Here is a 12,514-nt window from a genome sequence, read left to right as displayed (position 1 = left end):
TCCATAAGCCTTTTTTATTGATTTGTCTGCCATCTCTAGTGAGATTCTTACAGTTTGTACCTCAAAGATCCCTAGTTTCTCCATTACAGAGAGTGGCATGAGGTTGATACCTGACCCCAGGTCACACAGAGCCTTTTCAAAGGTCATGGTGCCTATGGTGCAAGGTAAAAAGAACCTTCCGGGATCTAGTTTCTTTTGAGGCAATGTCTGCTGAATCCATGTATTCAGTTCATTGATGAGCAATAGAGGTTCATCCTCCCAAGTCTCATTACCAAATAACTTGGCATTCAGCTTCATGATTGCTCCTAAATATTGAGCAATTTGCTCTTCAGTAGTAACTTCATCTTCTTCAGAAGAAGAATATTCTTTAGAGCTCATGAATGGTAATAAGAAGTTCAGTGGAATCTCTATGGTCTTTGTATAAGCCTCAGATTCCTTTGGTTCCCTATTAAGGAACTTCTTATTGGTCAGTGGACGTCCATTGAGGTCTTCCTCAATGGAAATCACGCCATCCTCCTCCTCTATATTTTCGGCCATTTTGGTCATATTAATGGCCTTGCACTCTCTCTTTGGATTCTCTTCTGTATTGCTTGGGAGAGTACTAGGAGGAGTTTCAGTGACCCTTTTACTCAGCTGACCCACTTGTGCCTCCAAATTTTTGATGGAAGACCTTGTTTCATTCATGAAACTGAGAGTGGCTTTAGATAGATCAGAGACTATGTTTGCTAAGCCAGAGAGGCTCTGCTCAGAATTTTCTGTCTGTTGCTAAGAAGATGATGGAAAAGGTTTCCTATTGCCAAACCTATTTCTCCCACCAGTATTATTATTATTATTATTGAAACCTTGTTGAGGCTTCTGTTGATCCTTCCATGAAAAATTTGGTTGATTTCTCCATGAAGGATTATAGGTGTTTCCATAGGCTTCTCCCATGTAATTCACCTCTTCCATTGCAGGATTCTCAGGGTCATAAGCTTCTCCTTCAGAGGAGGCTTCTTTAGCACTGCCGGATGCAGCTTGCAATCCAGTCAGATTCTGAGAAATCATATTGACTTGCTGAGTCAGTATTATGTTCTGAGCCAATATGGTATTCAGAGAATCAATCTCAAGAACTCCTTTCTTTTGAGTCATCCCATTATTCACAGGATTTCTTTCAGTAGTGTACATGAACTGATTATTTGTAACCATCTTAATGAGTTCCTAGGCTTCCACAGGGGTTTTTAGATGAAGAGATCCACCAGCAGAATGATCCAATGACATTTTTGACAACTCAGACAGACCATCATAGAATATACATATGATGCTCCATTCTGGAAGCATGTCAGAAGGACACCTTTTGGTTAATTGCTTGTATCTTTCCCAAGCTTCATAGAGGGATTCACCTTCCTTCTGTTTGAAGGTTTGGACTTCCACTCTAAGCTTGCTCATCTTTTGAGGTGGAAAGAATTTGGTCAAGAAAGCATTGACCAACTTGTCCTAAGAGTTCAGGCTTTCTCTAGGTTGTGAGTCCAACCATGTCCTAGCTCTGTCTCTTACAGCAAAAGGGAAAAGCATAAGTTTGTAGACCTCGGGATCAACCCCATTGGTCTTAACAGTATCACAGATTTGCAAGAATTCAGCTAAGAACTGATGAGGATCTTCTGATGGAAGTCCATGAAACTTACAATTCTGCTGCATTAGAGAAACTAATTGAGGCTTAAGCTCAAAATTGTTTGCTCCAATGGTAGGAATTGAGATGCTTCTTCCATAGAAGTTAGAAGTTGGTGTAGTATAGTCATCAAGCATCTTCTTTGCACCTCCGCCAATGTTATTAGGTTCGGCCAGGTCTTCTTCTTTTTCGAAAATTTCTGTCAGGTCCTCTCCAGAGTGTTGTGCTTTAGCTTCTCTTAGCTTCCTCTTCAGGGTCCTTTCAGGTTCAGGATCAGCTTCAACAAGAATGTCTTTATCCTTGTTCCTGCTCATATGAAAAAGAAGAGAACAGAAAAAAAGAGGATTCCTCTATGTCACATTATAGAGATTTCTTTATGTGAGGAGAAGAAGAAAAGAATCGAAGAATGAGGTAGAGGGAGAATGAGAAGAATTCGAACACAGAGGGAGAAAGAGGGTTCGAATTATGAGCAGAAGAGAAGTGTTAGTAGTTAAATAAAATAAATAGAAAGAGCTAAGAGAGGGAGGGAATTCGAATATTAAATAAAAGAAAAAGGAAAAATATTTTTATTTTTATTTTAAAAATTAGTTAGTATTCGAAAATTAAGAAAATGAATAAAATAAAATTAGAGTTTGAAACAATTAGTTAATTAAAAAGGTTTCTGAAAAAGAGGAAGGGGATTTTCGAAAATGAGAAGTGAAAAAGTAGTTAGGTGGTTTTGAAAAAGATAAGAAATAGTAAGGTTTGAAAAGATAAGAAGTTAGAAAAAGATTTTGAAATTAAAATTTGAAAAAGATATGATTTGAAAAAGATTTGATTTTAAAATTGATGACTTGACTAACAAGAAATTAAAAGATATGATTCTAAAATTCAAAGATTGAACCTTTCTTAACAAGAAAGTAACAAACTTGAAATTTTTTGAATCAAATCCTTAAATGTAGTAAAGTTTTCGAAAATATGAGATGGAAATAAGAAAAAGATTTTGAAAATCAATTTTAAAATTTTCGAAAATATTAAGAAGAAAAAAGAAAAAGATTTTATTTTTGAAAAAGATTTGAAAAGATAGAATTTTTAAATTGAAATTTTGACTTGACTAACAAGAAACAACTAAATTTCGAAATATATATATTTTTTAAAAAAACTTTTTGAAAAGAAAAAAAGAGTTGAAACAAGAAAGAAAAGTTACCCAATCTAAGCAACAAGATGAACCGTCAGTTGTCCAAACTCGAACAATCCCTGACAACGGCGCCAAAAACTTGGTGAACGGAATTATGATACACAACTCCGATCAACTAACCAGCAAGTGCACTGGGTCGTCCAAGTAATACCTTACATGAGTAAGGGTCGATCCCACAGAGATTGTCGGCTTGAAGCAAGCTATGGTCATCCTGTAAATCTCAGTCGGGTGGATTCAGAATGTTATGAGAGTTTAGATAATTAAAAGATAAATAAAACATAAAATAAGACAGGGATACTTATGCAATTCATTAATGGGAATTTCAGATAAGCGTATGGAGATGCTTTGTTGCTCCTGAACTTCTACTTTTCTATTGCCTTCATCCAATCATTCATACTCCTTTCCATGGCAAGCTGTATGTTAGGGGATCACCGTTATCAATGGCTACCGTCCGTCCTCTCAGTGAAAATGGTCCGGCTACGGGTTACGTAGGGCTAATCATCTGTCGGTTCTCACTTGTGTCGGAATAAGACCCAAGGATCCTTTTGCGCACTGTCACTGCGCCCAACAGTCATGAGTTTGAAGCTCGTCACAGTCATCACATCCCAGATCCTACGGAATACCACAGATAAGTTTAGACTTTTCGGATCTCAAGAATGCTGCCAATTGGTTCTAGCTTATACCACGAAGACTCTGATTTCACAGAATTGAAAGGCTCTGTTGTTAGGAGAGGCAATCATGCGTCGTGAACTAGGAACCCAAGAGATACACACTCAAGCTCTCGCAGATAGAACGCAAGTGGTTGTTAGGCATGCGTTCATAAGGGAGGATGATGATGAGTGTCACGGATCATCACATCCATCAGGCTGAAGTACGAGTGAATATTTTAGAATAAGAATAAGCGTGAATTGAATAGAAAAACAATAGTACTTTGCATTGATTCATGAGGAACAGCTAATCTATGACGTGTAAAAACTCCACCGTTGAAAATACAAAAGTGATGAAGGTCTAGGCATGGCCGAATGGCCAGCCCACAAAACGTGATCAAGAGATCAAAAGTGATCCAAAGATAGTCTCAAAAATGATCTAAAGATATAAATACAATAGTAAAAAGTCCTATTTATACTAAACTAGTTACTAGGGCTTACAGAAATAAGTGGATAGTGCAGAAATCCACTTCCAGGGCCCACTTGGTGTGTGCTTGGGCTGAGCATTGAAGCTTTCACGTGCATAGGCATTCCTTGGCGTTTAACTCTAGCTTTGGTGCCAGTTCTGGCATTTTACACCAGAAAAGGGTCTTTGACCGGCGTTTAGACGCCAATTTCGGCCATCAAATCTTGGAAAAAAGTATGGACTATTAAACATTGCTGGACAGCCCAAGATGTCTACTTTCCAACGCAATTGAAAGAGCACCAATTGGGCTTCTGTAGCTCCAGAAAATCCATTTCGCGTACAGGAGGGTCAGAATCCAACAGCATCTGCAGTCCTTTTTTAGTCTCTGAATCAGATTTTTGCTCAGATCCCTCAATTTCAGCTAGAAAATACCTAAAATCATAGAAAAATACACAAACTCATAGTAAATTCCAGAAATGCGAATTTTGCATAAAAACTAATAAAAATATAATAAAAACTGACTAAAACATACTAAAAACTATGTAAAAACAATGTCAAAAAGCGTATAAATTATCCGCTCATCACCATTACCTTTTGGTTTAAAGTGCTATTGGCTTTTTCTGCTTGCTTTTTCTTTTTCTTTCTTTTTTTCCTTTATTTTTCGTATATATTTTTTTTTCCGCAAGCTTTTTCTTTTTCACTGCTTTTTCTTGCTTCAAGAATCAATTTTATGATTTTTCAGATTATCAATAACAATTCTCCTTTTTCATTATTCTTTCAAGGGCCAACAATTTTAACATTCATAAACTTCAGTATCAAAAAATATGTACTGTTCAAGCATTCATTCAGAAAATAAAAAGTGTTGCCACCACATGAAAATAATTAGACTAATTTCAAGATAGAATTCGAAATTCATGTACTTCTTGTTCTTTTGTAATTAGAAACATTTTTCATTTAAGAAAGGTGAAGGATTTATGGGACATTCATAACTTCAAGGCATAGACACTAGACACTAATGATCATGTAATAAAGACACAAACATAGACAAAACATAAAGCATAAGGAACAAAACACAGAAAAATAAGAACAAGGAAATTAAAGAACGGGTCCACCTTAGTAATGGCGGCTAGTTCTTCTTCTTGAAGATCCTATGGAGTGCTTGAGCTCCTCAATGTCTCTTCCCTGCCTTTGTTGCTCTTCCCTCATGGCTCTTTGGTCCTCTCTTATTTCATGGAGGATAATGGAGTGCTCTTAGTGCTCCACCCTTAGTTGCTCCATATTGGAACTCAAATCCCCTAAAGAGGTATTGAGTTGCTCCCAATAGTTGTGTGGAGGAAGATATATCCCTTGAGGCATCTCAGGGATTTCTTGATGAGGGACTTCCTCATGCTCTTGTTGAGGTCCATGAGTGGGCTCTCTTGTTTGCTCCATCCTCTTTTTAGTGATGGGCTTGTCCTCTTCAATAAGGATGTCTTCCTCTATAACAATTCCGGCTAAATTGCATAGGTGACAGATGAGATGAGGAAAGGCTAACCTTGACAAAGTGGAGGGCTTGTCAGCCACTTTGTATAGTTCTAGAGGTATGATATCATGAACTTCTACTTCCTTTCCAATCATGATACTAAGGATCATGATAGCCCGATCCACAGTTACTTCGGATCGGTCGTTAGTAGGAATGATAGAGCGTTGGATGAACTCCAACCATCCTCTAGCCACAGGCTTAAGGTCCGGCCTTCTTAGTTAAATCGGCTTGCATTTAGAATCTCTCTTCCATTAAGCTCCTTCTACACAGATGTCCTTGAGGACTTGGTCCAACCTTTGATCAAAGTTGACTCTTCTAATGAAAGGATGAGAATCTCCTCTCATGATCGGCAAGTTGAACACCAATCTCACATTTTCTGGACTGAAATCTAAGTATTTCCCCCAGACCATTGTGAGCCAATTCTTCGGGTCCGGGTTCATACTTTGGTCATGGTTCTTAGTGATCCATGCATTAGCATAGAACTCTTGAACCATTAAGATTCTGACTTGTTGAATGGGATTGGTGAGAGCTTCCCATCCTCTTCTCCTAATCTCATGTCGGATCTCCGAATATTTGCTCCTTTTGAGCTTGAAGGGGACCTCAGAGATCACCTTTTTCTTGGCCACAACTTCATAGAAGTGGTCTTGATGGGCTTTTGAGATGAATCGTTCCATCTCCCATGACTCAGAGGTGGAAGCAATTGCCTTCCCTTTCCTCTTCCTTGAGGTTTCTCCGGCCTTAGGTGCCATTAATGGTTATGGAAAATTAAAAAGCAAGGCTTTTTCCCACACCAAACCTAAGAGGTTTGCTCGTCCTCAAGCAAAAGAAGAAAGAAGAGAGTAGAAGAAGAAGAGAAGTGGGAGATGAAGGCGTGAAAGGATTTTGGCCAAGGGGGAAAGAAGTGTTTGTGATGTGTGAAAGTGGAAGAGTAAATGGGGGGTATATATAGGGTAAGAAAAGGGGTGGGTTCGTGTGAAGTTGGGTGGGTTTGGGAGGGAAAATGGTTTTGAATTTGAATGGTGAGGTAGGTGGGGTTTTATGATGGGTTTTTGGGAATTAGGGGATGGATGTGAGTGGTAAGGAGAATATGAGGAAGAGGGTAAGATTTGATTGGTGAGTGGTGTTTTGGGTAGAGTATTATAGAGAGGTGTGAACAAAAAAGAGAGTGAGGTGGGGTAGGTAGGGATCCTGTGGGGTCTATAGATCTTGAGGTGTCAAGGATTTTTCATCCCTGCACCTCCTTGGCATTAAACGCCCTCTGTGTGCCATTCCTGGCGTTTAAACGCCAACCTGCTGCCCTTTTTTGGCCCTGCCAGTTCTAGCGTTTAACACCCAAAATGGTGCTAGGCTAGGCATTTAAACACCCATTTTTCTACCTTTACTGGCGTTTAAACGCCAGTTTGCCTGGCAGTTCTGGCATTTTAACGCCCAGAATGGTGCCAGGCTGGGCGTTAAACGCCCATTTTGGTTTCCTTACTGGCGTTTAAACGCCAGTAAGCTCGTCCTCCAGGCTGTGCTATTTTTGATGCTATTTTTCATTCTGCTTTAATTTTTAGTTGTTTCTTATGACTTCATATGATCACGAACCTTAAGAAGACATAGACTAACACTAGAAAAAAATGAGAAAGTGATTAATATATATAACTAAAATTGGGTTGCCTCCTAATAAGCGCTTCTTTAATGTCAATAGCTTGACAGTAAGCTCTTACAGAGCTTCAGAGATGCTCAGAGCATGATTGTGGCCTCCCAACGCCAAACTTAAAGTTTGAGTGTGGGGGCTCTACTTGACTCTGTATTGAGAGAAGCTTTTTATGCTTCCACTCCATGGTTACAGAGGAAGATCCTTGAGCCTTGAACACAAGGTAGTCCTCATTCAACTGAAGGACTAACTCTCCTCTGTCCACATCAATTACAGTCTTTGATGTGGCTAGGAAGGGTCTTCCAAGGATGATGAATTCATCCTCATCCTTTCCAGTGTCTAGGATTATGAAGTCAGCAGGTATGTAAAGGCCTTCAACCTCTACTAATACATCCTCTACAAGTCCATAAGCCTGTTTCATTAATTTGTCTGTCATTGCTAATGAGATTCTTGCAGCTTGTACCTCAAAGATCCCTACTTTATCCATTACAGAGAGTGGCATGAGGTTGATACCTGACCACAGGTCACACAGAGCCTTTTCAAAGGTCATAGTGCCTATGGTGCAAGGTATTAAAAACTTTCTGGGATCCGATTTCTTCTGAGGTAATGTCTGCTGAATCTAGGTATTCAGTTCATTGATTAGCAATGGAGGTTCATCCTCCCAAGTCTCATTACCAAATAACTTGGCATTCAGCTTCATGATTGCTCCTAGATACTGAGCAACTTATTCTTCAGTAATATCTTTATCTTCTTCAGAGGAAGAATATTCATCAGAGCTCATGAATGGCAACAGTAAGTTCAGTGGAATCTTTATGGTCTCTATATGAGCCTCAGATTCCTTTGGTTCCTCAATAGGGAACTCCTTATTGGACAGTGGATGTCTCTTGAGGTCTTCGTCACTGGGAATCACTACCTTTTCACTCTCTCTAGGTTCGGCCATTTTGGTTATAGTTATGGCCTTGCACTCTCTTTTGGGATTCTCTTCTGTATTGCTTGGGAGAGTACTAGAAGGAGTTTCAGTAACTCTTTACTCAGCTGACCTACTTGTGCCTTCAAATTTCTGATGGAGGACCTTGTTTCATTCATGAAACTGAGAGTGGCCTTAGATAGATCAGAGACTATGTTTGCTAGGCCAGAGAGGCTCTGCTTAGAATTATTTGTCTATTGTTGAGAAGATGAATGAAAAGGTTTGCTATTGCCAAACTTATTTCTCCCACCATTATTGTTGTTGAAGCCTTGTTGAGGCTTCTGTTGATCCTTCCATGAGAAATTTGGATGATTTCCCCATGAAGGATTATAGGTGTTTCCATAGTCTTCTCCCATGTAATTCAACTCTTCCATTGCAGGATTCTCAGAGTCATAAGCTTCTCCTTCAGTGGAGGCTTCTTTAGCACTGCTGGATGCAGCTCGCAATCCAGTCAGATTCTGAGAAATCATTTTGACTTGTTGTGTCAATATTTTGTTCTGAGCCAATATGGCATTCAGAGTATCAATCTCAAGAAATCCTTTCTTCTCAGTCGTCCCATTATTCACAGGATTTTTTTCAGAAGTGTACATGAACTGGTTATTTGTAACCATCTCACTGAGTTCCTGGGATTCTGCAGGTGTTTTCAGATGAAGAGATCCACCAGTAGAATGGTCCAATGACATCTTAGACAATTCAGACAGACCATCATAGAATATACATATGATGCTCCATTCTGGAAACATGTCAGAAGGACACCTTTTGGTTAATTGCTTGTATCTTTTCCAAGCTTCATAGAGGGATTCACCTTCCTTCTGTCTGAAGGTTTGGATGTCCACTCTGAGCTTACTCTTCTTTTGAGGTGGAAAGAATTTGGTCAAGAAGGCATTGACTAACTTTTCCCAAGAGTTCAGGCTTTCTTTAGGTTGTGAGTCCAACCATGTTCTAGCTCTGTCTCTTACAGCAAAGGGGAAAAGTATAAGTCTGTAGACCTCAGGATCAACCCCATTGGTCTTAACAGTATCACAGATTTGCAAAATTTCAGCTAAAAATTGATGAGGATCTTCTGATGGAAGTCCATAAAACTAGTAATTCTGCTGCATTAGAGAAATTAATTGAGGCTTAAGCTCAAAGTTGTTTGCTCTAATGGAAGGAATTGAGATGCTCCTTCCATAGAAGTTGGAAGTTGGTGCAGTATAGTCACCAAGCATCTTCCTTGCATCTCTTGCATTGTTGTTGGGTTCAGTTGCCATGTATACTTCTTTTTAGAAATTCTCTGAAAGGTCCTCTCCGGAGTGTTGTGCTTTAGCTTCTCTTAGCTTCTTCTTCAGAGTCCTTTTAGGTTTAGGATCAGCTTCAACAAGAATGTTTTTATCCCTGTTTCTGCTTTTATGAAAAAGAAGAGAACAAAAGGGAGTAGTGGAATCCTCTATGTCACAGTTATAGAGATTCCTTGATGTGTCAGGGAAAAAGGAGTAGAAGAATGAGAAGAGAGAGGAGGTGAGTTCAAAATTTTAGATGAGTGGAGGAGGAATGTTAGTGATTAAATAAAATAGAAAGAGATGAGAGAGAGAATTTTCGAAAATTAAAATTAAAATAATTAGTTAATAAAAAAGATTTTTGAAAAAGTGGTTAGTGATTTTTGAAAATTGGAAGTGGAAAAGTGGTTAGATGGTTTTGAACAAGATAAGAAATAGTAATTAGTTGAAAAAGATTTGAAAATAATTTTTGAAAAGATAAGAATTTAGAACAAGATTTTGAAATCAAAATTTAAAAAGATATGATTGAAAAGATATGATTGCAAAAGATTTGATTTTTTTAAAAAGACATCATTGAAAAGATATGATTGAAAAAGATTTGATTTTTAAAAATTGATGACTTGACTAACAAGAAACTAAAAAATATGATTCTAAAATTCAAAGATTGAACTTTTCTTAACAAGAAAGTAACAAACTTGAGATTTTGAATTAAAACATTAATTGTTAGCAAGGATTTTTGAAAGTATGAGATAAGATCAAGAAAAAGTTTTTTTGAAAAATTAGTTTGAAATTTTTTTAAAAACATTAAAAGAAAATGAAAAATGAAAGTTTAAAATATGTTTGATGCAAAAAGTTATGAATTAAAACATGAAAATTTGAAAAATTTGAATTGGAAACAAAATCACTTCCCTTGTGTCATCCTGGCGTTAAATGCCCAGGATGTTATCCATTCTGGCGTTTAATGCCCAGGATGCTGTCCTGGCTGGCGTTAAACGCCAGAAATCCTTCTATACTGGGTGTTTTTCTAAACATCCAGAATGCTGTCCATTCTGGCGTTAAACGCCCAGAATGATAGTTTTACTGGCATTAAACGCCCAGAATTGTAGCCATTCTAGCGTTTAACGCCCAAAGTGCCTCTTTACTGGCGTTTTGACGCCAGTGAGCTCTTTTTCTCTGTGATTCTTCTGCCTTATGTTCTGAATATTCATTTCTCTGTATTATTTACTATAAAAGATATATTATTTTTTTTTTGAATTTTTAATAAAGAGATAGAAAAATAACAAAATGAAATAAAACATAAAAATGCAAGATCAAGACAAGTAATGCATGCAAGGACACTTTGAATGTCAAGATGAACACCAAGAACACTTTTAAGATCATGATGAATATCAAGGACATATTTTTGAAAAATTTTTAAGAAACAAAAGACATGCAAGACACCAAACTTAGAAATTTTGAATGTTCAAAAACTATGATTTTGAAAATGCATATGAAAAACAACATAAAACATAAAACAGGAAAGTCATGAGATCGAACAAAGGAAATCATCCAGAATAACTTGAAGATCACAGAAGAACACAATGCATGAAATATTTTTTTCGAAAACAAAAATAAAAATTACCCAATCTAAGCAACAAAATAAACCCTCAGTTGTCCAAACTCGAACAATCCCCGGTAACGGCACCAAAAACATGGTATGCGAAATCGTAAATCACACTTTTCACAACTCCGTATAGTTGCCAGCAAGTGCACTGGGTCATCCAAGTAATACCTTACGTGAGTAAGGGTCAATCCCACGGAGATTGACGGCTTGAAGCAAGCTATGGTCATCTTGTAAATCTCAGTCAGGTGGATTCAAATGGTTATGAGGTGTTGATAATTAAAACAACAATAAAACATAAAATAAAATGAAGTCACTTATGTAGTTCCTTGGTGAGAATTTCAGATAAGCATTTGGAGATACTTTGTTGCCTCTGAACCTCTGCTTTCCTACTGTCCTCATCCAATCATGCGTACTCCCTTCCATGGCAAGTTGTATGTTGGTGGATCACCATTGTCAATGGCTACCATCCATCCTCTCAGTGAAAATATGTTCTCTATGGTTTCCCACATGGCTAATCAGTTGTCGGTTCTCAATCATGTCAAAATAGAATACATTTATTCTTTTGCACACTGTCATTGTGCCCAACAGTCACGAGTTTGAAGCTCGTCATAGTCATCCCATCCCAGATCCTACTCGGAATACCACAGACAATGTTTAGACTTTCTGGATCTCAAGAATGCTGCCAATTGGTTCTAGCTTATACCACGAAGGTTCTAACATCACGGATTCAAATGCTCTGTTGTTAGGAGAGGTGATTCAGATTCGTGGGTTAGAGACCAACGAGAATATACTATAGCTGTCGTCCAATGACTACGTTGAACATCATGTAGACCGCTTTGTGGTTGTCAAGCACGCGGATCTTGGCTAAGCGAGAAACGAAGATTGAGTGATTGTCACGGGTCACCCCTTCATTCTGACTTAACTGAATTAAGTACAAGAGTATATCTTAGAGGAGAAGTAGGCGTGAATTGAATAGAAAAACAATAATACTTGCATTAATACTTGAGGAACAGCAGAGCTCCTTACCTTAATCTATAAGGTGTAGAAACTCCACTGTTGAAAATACATAAGAACAAAAGGTCTAGGCATGGCCAAATGGCCAGCCTCCAAAAGGGTTCGAAGAACTCCCAAAAGGTCAAAGACTTCGAATACAATAGTAAAAAGTGCTATTTATACTAAACTAGTAAAGTAGGTTTACAGAAAATGAGTAAATAGTGCAGAAATCCACTTTTGGGGCCCACTTGGTGTGTGTTTGGACTTAGCCTTGAAGCTTTCACGTGCATAGGCCATCCTTGGTGTTTAACTCCAGCTTTGGTGCCAGTTCCGGCGTTTTACTCCAGAAAAGGGTCTCTGGTGGGTGTTTGGACGCAAGTTTAGGCCATCAAATCTCGAGCAATGTATAGACTATTAAGCATTGCGGAAAGCCCAAGATGTCTACTTTCCAACGCGATTGAGAGTGCACCAATTGGACTTCTATAGCTCTAGAAAATCTACTTCGAGTGCAGAGAGGTCAGAATCCAACAGCATCTGCAGTCCTTTCTCAGCCTCTGAATCAGATTTTTGCTCAGGTCCCTCAATTTTAGCTAGAAAAT

The 12,514-nt window shown here is 38.2% G+C and overlaps 2 non-coding genes across 2 annotated transcripts; both read left to right on the top strand.

Annotated features, from left to right (window-relative positions):
• Positions 1-1,311: 1,311 nt before the first annotated feature.
• Positions 1,312-1,419, top strand: LOC127747853 (small nucleolar RNA R71). The gene has a single exon (XR_008009800.1). It is a non-coding gene; the product is annotated as a small nucleolar RNA R71 (small nucleolar RNA).
• A 7,385-nt stretch (positions 1,420-8,804) lies between these two features.
• On the top strand, positions 8,805-8,908 carry LOC127747872 (small nucleolar RNA R71). The gene has a single exon (XR_008009819.1). It is a non-coding gene; the product is annotated as a small nucleolar RNA R71 (small nucleolar RNA).
• Positions 8,909-12,514: the final 3,606 nt, after the last annotated feature.

This window comes from Arachis duranensis, chromosome 5, assembly GCF_000817695.3.
Source record: "Arachis duranensis cultivar V14167 chromosome 5, aradu.V14167.gnm2.J7QH, whole genome shotgun sequence".
Lineage (NCBI taxonomy): Eukaryota > Viridiplantae > Streptophyta > Magnoliopsida > Fabales > Fabaceae > Arachis > Arachis duranensis.
The sequence above is the reverse complement of the archived record's forward strand: the minus strand, read 5'-3'. Positions and strand labels throughout refer to the sequence as shown.